This window comes from Dendrobates tinctorius, unplaced genomic scaffold (genome assembly GCF_039654945.1).
Source record: "Dendrobates tinctorius isolate UK_male_01 unplaced genomic scaffold, ASM3965494v1 ptg000257l, whole genome shotgun sequence".
NCBI lineage: Eukaryota > Metazoa > Chordata > Amphibia > Anura > Dendrobatidae > Dendrobates > Dendrobates tinctorius.
Window position 1 is genome coordinate 5397501 of NW_027361924.1, and position 8521 is coordinate 5406021.

Genomic DNA, 8521 nt, shown 5'->3' on the forward strand with positions numbered 1-8521 from the left:
TGTAACTCAGGATCAGTAATGTAATGTATGTACACAGTGACTGCACCAGCAGAATAGTGAGTGCAGCTCTGGGGTATAATACAGGATGTAACTCAGGATCAGTAATGTAATGTATGTACACAGTGACTGCACCAGCAGAATAGTGAGTGCAGCTCTGGAGTATAATACAGGATGTAACTCAGGATCAGTAATGTAATGTATGTACACAGTAACTGCACCAGCAGAATAGTGAGTGCAGCTCTGTTCAGCTGCTGCTCATTGTGCTAATTGTGGGTGTGTTCGCTGCTGCTCCAGCTGTGTGCGCCTGAACTCCAGAGAACCATCACCTCTCCACCCAGGGACCTGCTCTCTCTCCTACCCGGGGAGGAGTGGGTTTCCTGGGAAGAGTGAAGGAGCCAAGTCCCAGGCTTCTGTTTCCCGATCCAGGCCGGGGGGGGGAACAGAAGAAACCAGCAACCGGCCTGCACATCAGAGGACTCGGGGGTGAGATAATCCACCAGGAGTCGCAGCAATGTGGCTCCTACTCCCCCCAGGTCTGCAGAGAACCAGAGAAGCCGTATGGCTTCCAACAAGGAGGAGAAGCCTGCTAGCAGCGTGCAAGATGGCGGTCCTTCCGGAGGAAAGCTGAGTGCTCACGGAGGTTAGGACGACCTCGCTGAGGAAAGTTGGGGGCTGCAGAAACCAAAGGAGTCTGTGTCCACCTATGCCTCCCGGGTCATGAGCCACCTCCGTGAGTATGAAGAGGCGAGTAAGACCATCAGGAGGCTCCGGGAGGAGCTGCGCTGCACAAGCGCCAAAGCTGCAGGTGCCTCCAGACCCAGGAAGACCCAACACCAAGCGGAGGTAAAGCAAATAAAGCTGGATATTAATGAGCTGGAGGTGAGGAAAGCATTCCTAAGAGAGAAGAGTGGACCATTTAAAGAAAAACTAATAAATGAGGACAGATTTAGAGAAATAGCTGATAACAGAGAGCAAAGACAGATAGGGCTGCAGCCTGAGAGCCCGGTGGATGATGATGATGACCAGCAGAAAGCCCCACCTGGCAGCCTGCAAAGTCACCCGCAGGCCACGTGCAGCGAGCTCCCTGCTGGACAGGCGACATTGGCATCTGGTCGCAGTTCTGCTGGCTCTGGGGAGGGCAGTGACAACAGCGGCCAGGGAGGGGCTCTAATGGTGGAGATCAAGCTCCTGGAGTCCCCAGTGTGCCTTCAGAATTTCCATCTTGGTGATGATTTACCAGAGGAGGCACCTGGGGACCAGAAGAAAAAGGTAAAGAAGAACAAGCCGAAGCTCCAGGAAGCGGTGAGTTTTGTATATGCCCCCCTCCCTGTACCCCCTGAGTCAGCTGCAGGGTCAGCTCGCTGCATAAGCCCCGTTGCCCAGCCCAGCCCGGGTTCTGCTGTGGATCCGGTGCAAAGGCGCGGGGAGAGTACAGAGCACGGTAGTGAGGCGCAGAGCTCCATCTCTGCTTGTAGTAGCGGGGACGTAGCAGCAGGTGCATCAGCCGAGAGGCTGGACAGTGAGGGCGGCCCGGCGGCGGGTATACGGTTAGGCCACGAAGCTGTGGTGTGCTCTTCAGTGGGAGGGGGGAGCGGCCCAGTAGCCTCGGCGTCCCAGAATGCTGTTGCCGCTGATCACTTAGTTGAGAAGCGGCGGCAGTGTGAGGGGGCTGTTGGGGCTGGGCGTTCCGATCCTCCCAAGATCCTGTTCTGCGTTTGCGCTGCAGGTCAGCAAGATCCTGATGTAAAGGATCAGCGGCGCCTCACAGCGGTAAAGGATCAGCGGCGCCTAATGAAGCAAAGAAACTTACCAACTGATGATGCGGCGGGCACCCGTAAGTCCGGGGGTGAGGTCTCCTCCAGTTCGGTGGAGGAGACTGAGCCCCTTGTGCCTGATGATGCGGAGGTCAAAATGCCACCCCCTGTTGTCTCTGGTCCAGCAGGAGAGATGTGGTGGGAGGTGTGGATGAGGAAATTTCTTTGTCTAGTGGTGTGGTTGCTGGTTTGGTGGAGAGTGAGGGTGTTATGGAGGTGGGTAATAGTGATACTGTTGGTGTTGATGTGGTCACTGGTCCGGTTGCACCCCCCCGGTGGTGGCAGTACCCGTTAGTAGTTATGCCGCTGTCACCTCCGGGGGAAATAGGGCGTCCTCCTCGTCTCCGGGCTCAGGGGACGGCATGTTGCAGCGGCGTCTCCTGGAGGCTCTAAAGAAGGGGGAGAGATCACTAACGGTAGAGGGTCGAGAGGTTGATCTATCCTTCTGGATAGAGAGGCATGGCCTCGGGGCCTTCCGAGAGCAAAATGCGGTAAATACAGTGTGGTCCCTTCCGACAACCGGGCCAGGTAGTGTGCGTAGGAATGTGGTCCGTCTTCGGTGGAGGGGCAGTGATGCGTGTCCTCCAAGGTCTAAGGTTGTGGAGCTCCTGCTGAAGATGGGCTTCAAGACTATTGACATCTACGCCTTGATACATCCCTATTCCACGCCTGAGTTGATGTTAACTTTGTTAGGCCAGAGGGGCTTGAGCTCTTCTGGTCGAATTATGAGTTGGCAAAAAATGAGCCTGGCTGGCGAGACTTTGCCATCCAGGCGGTGTCTCGCCAAAATCAAGTTAAGAAAGTGACCGTGATGACTTGTAACGAGTCGCTTTCTTATTATGACATCGTGACGTGGCTTGGCAGATATGGAGAAGTGGTGGAAATGCCAAAGAAAAACCGCAATGAGTATGGTATCTGGTCAGGGGCCTGGACGTTTATGGTAAAACTTAAGCGTTCAGGTGGTACGGTTGCCCACATTCCATCATCTGCCTTCCTTGGTAGAGATCGTATCCAGGTCTTCTACCAGGGGCAGCCGAAGCTCTGTCACAAGTGCGGCGACCCCACACACTTCATTGCAAACTGCACTGTGCAGAAATGTGCATTGTGTGGGGATATCGGCCATCTTGCTGCATCTTGTGTGGAGATTAGGTGCCACCTGTGTGGTAACTTAGGTCACCCATTCAGCCATTGTCCTCGCTCCTTCGCTAATGCAGTCGTGACCTCGATGGGAGAAAGCCGTGAGGCTGATTCTGCTGGGGAAGGGACTAGCAGGGGTGAGGGAGCTGAGGGGCCAAGGAGGAAAAGCAATAAAAAGACGCCTGCCCAGCTGAGGCGTCTAGACAAGCGCAGACAGGAGAGGGAGCTGGGCGAGCCCAGGTGACCCCTGTCCTGGATGCCAGTCTTGCTGCTGAGGCCCCGAAGGATGATGAGTTGGAGCTCAGGAGGATCCACAGGGAGGAAACTGCCACTGCCTCCGAATCCTCCCATTAATAAAGTATGGATGAGGATAATAGGCAGTGGCTAGAGAACAAGCGTAAGCTAGGCACCAAAAAGAAGAGAAAGAAGGGAGATAAAACATCTTCTCCTGCTCTGACCAAGGTACCTAAGGAAGGAAAAACTGACTCCCCTCTGGTTGGTCTATCTAACCGGTTCCAAGCCCTTGAGAACATCTCTTCCTCTGAGGAGGAAGCTGAGGGTGAGGTTCCGGCTTTGGCGGAGCTTACAGGGGGTGCCGAGTCTCCTTCTTCTGGGAATGTAAGGTCCCTGGAGTGAGGGACTGGCCCAGAGTCCGGAGACGAGGACGACAAAAAGAAAAATCAAGTGGGAATGGACACCTCTGTGTCATTAAAGAGGGGGAAGGATTCCTCCTCTGAGGCAGAGGATAAGGGGAGAGGGAAGAAGAAAGCCATCTAACTCAATCACCAATGATGGCGGTACCCACTCCGTTGACGCTGGCATCCATTAATGTCGCCAGCATAAAGTCAAATACTGCCAGATTTGCGGCTTTTGATTTTCTCAGCCGTGTTGAAGCTGACATTTTCTTTTTGCAAGAGACCAGACTGCCAAACATGGCAGATGTGTTCAAAGCCAAGAGGAAGTGGAGACTCCGGCCCTTCTATTCGTCTCTTGCAGCCGAGCCGTATAGCGGAGTGGCGGTCCTTTTTACCGCACCGGTGGAATGCCGACGGGTTATTGAGTTAGAAATCGGGAGGTGCCTGATCTTAGATGTCCTCATGAAGGGACAAGAGCTCCGGCTTATTAACATCTATGGTCCCCAATCTAAATGGGGCCGGAAGTGTCTTTTTATGAGGATCAAGCCCTACCTTTTTGCAAGTCGGCAGGTTGTCTTTGGAGGGGACTTCAATACTGTCACGAGGCCCCGAGATAGAGGAGGTTCCAGAGCAAAGCTGACTTATGATAGTGTCGCCCTTAATTGTATGGCTAGTGAGGCTCGCCTGGTGGATGTCCACATTCGGCACACCCCAGGCCACGAGGGGTTCACCTATCATAGAGGTAACTGTAGGTCCAGAATAGATAGGTTTTATTTAAAGGAGGAAGCTGTCTCTTCAGCAGTGTCTGTTGTTGAGGTGGAGTTCTCCGACCACTGTTTAATTTTGTTTTCTCTGAATGTTACAGAGACCCTCCGGATGTGAAGAGGCTTTTGGAGGCTCAATTCATCTCTCTTGGAAGAAGCGGATATAAGACAGTCCTTTGAGGATTTTCTTCAGAGCCAGGTACCCTTACTGGATCTTCGTAGTAGTAAGTCAGAGTGGTGGGAGATATTCAAGAAAAGGGTGGCGAGATTCTTCCGCCAGCTCTCGAGCCTCAGGAGTCTGAACAGGTACCGCCTGTATCAGGGTTTGAGGAGGAAACTCGAGCATCTTGTCTCAACTGGAGGTAGCCGCGAGGAGATCTCCAGAGTGAAATCTTTGCTCATGAGGTGTCAGTACGATAGACACGCATCTTTGGTTTTTGAGAGGGATTACGGGAAGTACCGCTCGCCCGACCCTTACAGAAACTGCAAGATGTCAGTGAATAGTTAAATGGTTACAGGACTGGTCGACACTACGGGGTCCCTGAGGCGATCCAGATCAGGGATCCTGGAGGTTGGCAGATCCTTCTACTCGCACCTCTTGGGGAAGAGGGATCTTGATTGGGATAAAATGTCGGCTTTTCTGGCTGAAGCCGTTCCCGAACCAGGGGTAGACCCCTCTCTTGACGTTTTGACAGAGATGATCAGGGAAGAGGAAGTTAAGTTGGCGATTGAAGGGCTTGCCCAAAAAAAAAATCGCCCGGTCCAGATGGCTTAACATCTGAGTTTTATAAGACCTTTAAGGACGCTTTAGTTCCCCTCTTGACTGAGGTATTCAATGAGTGTCTTTCCTCGGGCACTCTGCCAAAGTCAATGAGGAGGTCTGCCCTGATCATCTTGTCAAAGGGTAAGGACCCATCGTGCATTGAGAATTGGCATCCCGTAGCGCTTCTCAATGCAGACAGGAAGGTTCTGGCAAAGGTGCTGTTTAATGGGCTGGTGAAATTTGCACCCCGACTCCTTTCGGAGGCCCAGCATTGCTCTGTTCCAAGTCGCAGCACATTTAATGCTGTGCTCGGTGTCCGGGAGGCAGTGGAGCAGGGTAGGGCTGGACACTGGAAGGGGTACATGCTGTCACTGGACCAGGCAAAAGCGTTTGATCGGGTTAATCATGAGTACCTCTGGTCTGTCCTTCTGAGATATGGCCTGCTGGGGGGTTTGTGTATTGGCTTAAAACCTTGTATGGTGGGGCAGAGAGTTTCCTGCTTGTGAACGGTTGGATTGGCAGCTCTTTTGAGGTTGGATCTGGTGTTCGCCAGGGTTGTCCCTTGGGCCCGCTGCTGTACGTGTTTGTGATTGACCCACTTCTCAGGAGGGTGGAGCGTGGACCGTTGGCAGGGATCGGGATGGACAAGGCAGCACCGGAAGCCACTCTGAGGGTGGTGGCGTATGCCGATGATGTCACTGTTTTTGTTTCCTCTCACGAGGAGGCAGGGTGGCTGATGTCAGAGGTAGATCGCTACTTGGAGGCATCCGGGTGCAAGATCAACCGGGATAAGTGTGAGAGTCTCTGGCTGGGAGGAGGAGATCCTGGTTTTGATCTCCCGGACACCCTTCCAGGACCCAAAGTCTCTGCAAAAGTCCTTGGCATCGAATTTGGCCAGGGGGATTACCCAAACAAAGTTGGGACAGCAGGCTAGAGATTGCCACTCAGAAGGTGAACAAATGGAAGGGTTGGTCTTTGACCCTCAGGGAAAGGGTAAACCTGATCAAAACTTACCTGCTCCCTTTACTGATTTATCTGGGCAGTTTGTGCATCTTGCCGGAGTCTCTCTGGACTCGGGTCTACAGTTTGTTTTTCCAACTGTTATGGGGGAATAGACTGAACCTGGTCAAGAGGGAGGTTACTTACCGTAAGAGGAGACTATGAGGGTTGGGTATGGTCAACCCTGTGGTATTCCTTGTGGATACCTTCATTAAGATCAATATTGCAAACATCTGGAAAGAGAGGGCTCCTCCGTGGGTATTCTCCTGTGGGGGATGGTTTCAGCCTTTCTTCCAGGAATGGGAGACAGGAGGGCAAGTGAAGGATCTTCGCACACCGCATGGACATCTTCCGACTTACGCTACCTTGGTTCTGAAGGTAATTCGCCGGTGGGGTCTGGGAATGTGGGAGATCAGGATTCTGCCAAAGAAAATCCTTGACAATAGGGTTCTGTTGACCAATTTCCAGAGGCCTCTGGTGCTCAGGGATTGCCCAAGACGGGACCTTGGGGTGGGTTTGCATCTTTTGAATTCTATCAGGATCTCCTCGAAGTTTGGGGACTTGGCGCTGCTTCCATGGGAAACTGTGTGTGAGGGACAATCTGGTGTAGGAGCTCTGAGGACAGGAACTGTCATCGGGAGCATTGTGGTACCGTGCTGGAAAGCATGGACCATTTCCTGCTTCATTGTCCCTTTAACACAGAGGTGTACAAGAGGGTGGGCGCCTCCATTGGCTGGTCTCGGCTGGCCAGTCTCTCCTATGCAGAGTGGGCCTATGGAGCATTCAGAGACCTTGGTGGCCGGGATCGCTGCACATTACTTCTAGTCAGCGCAGTGGTTAGGTATCACACGTGGAACGCACGGTGCTTAGTATCGACGCAACGGAAAATCCTCCCAGTGGATGATGTGTTTAGTACCATACTCGGTGACCTGGTGAAGGTGCACTCTCTGGAGTATGAGAGACTGGGCACACTTAGGGCCGCTCCACTCTGGAGGGGCTTTTCTTTTAGTGTGCCCTAGTCTGGTCATCTCCTTTCCTGGTGGTGGGCTGCCGCTGACACTGTAGATTTTTTTTTTGCGATCGGTATACAGTGTTGTAGGGCTGCAGGCGCCGAACTTGGGCTTTGTGATTTGTGGGTGTTGTAGTGTTTATTTCTTTATATATTGTATATAGGGATATAGATTTGGGTGTAGGTGTTAGGTTGGGTGGTGGGAAAAGGGGGGAGGTGGGTTTATCTTGTGGGACTATGGGACACTGGAGTGTTTGGGGAAACACTGGCACTGCCTGATCTGGCCTATGGACGTTGGACATGGACTGAGGCATGAGACGCAGGACCAGCTCTCAGGTCAGTGCGGGGGTTGGGAATGGTGGGCTTGTGTGTGGGGTGTTTAGTTTAGCCTTGTATATATTTGTATAGTTTGTGGTTATTTTATTTAAAAATTTAAAAAAAAAAAAGTATGTATATAGTTTTTGTTTGCTATCCTTTATTTTATTTTGTTATTAGTTTGTTTGTGACCGGACCAGAAGATGTAAGTACTTAATATTAGTTACTATTCTGTATATACAGTTGTGGCCAAAAGTATTGACACCCCTGCAATTCTGTCAGATAATAGTTTCTTCCTGAAAATGATTGCAAACACAAATTCTTTGGTATTATTATCTTCATTTAATTTGTCTTAAATGAAAAAACACAAAAGAGAATGAAGTAAAAAGCAAAACATTGATCATTTCACACAAAACTCCAAAAATGGGCCAGACAAAAGTTTTGGCACCCTCAACCTAATACTTGGTTGCACAACCTTTAGCCAAAATAACTGCGACCAACCGCTTCCAGTAACCATCAATGAGTTTCTTACAATGCTCTGCTGGAATTTTAGACCATTCTTCTTTGGCAAACTGCTCCAGGTCCCTGATATTTGAAGGGTGCCTTCTCCAAACTGCCATTTTTAGATCTCTCCACAGGTGTTCTATGGGATTCAGGTCTGGACTCATTGCTGGCCACCTTAGAAGTCTCCAGTGCTTTCTCTCAAACCATTTTCTAGTGCTTTTTGAAGTGTGTTTTGGGTCATTGTCCTGCTGGAAGACCCATGACCTCTGAGGGAGACCCAGCTTTCTCACACTGGGCCCTACATTATGCAGCAAAATTTGTTGGTAGTCTTCAGACTTCATAATGTCATGCACACGGTCAAGCAGTCCAGTGCCAGAGGCAGCAAAGCAACCCCAAAACATTAGGGAACCTCCGCCATGTTTGACTGTAGAGACCGTGTTCTTTTCTTTGAATGCCTCTTTTTTTCTCCTGTAAACTCTATGTTGATGCCTTTGCCCAAAAAGCTCTACTTTTGTCTCATCTGACCAGAGAACATTCTTCCAAAACGTTTTAGGCTTTTTCAGGTAAGTATTGGCAAACTC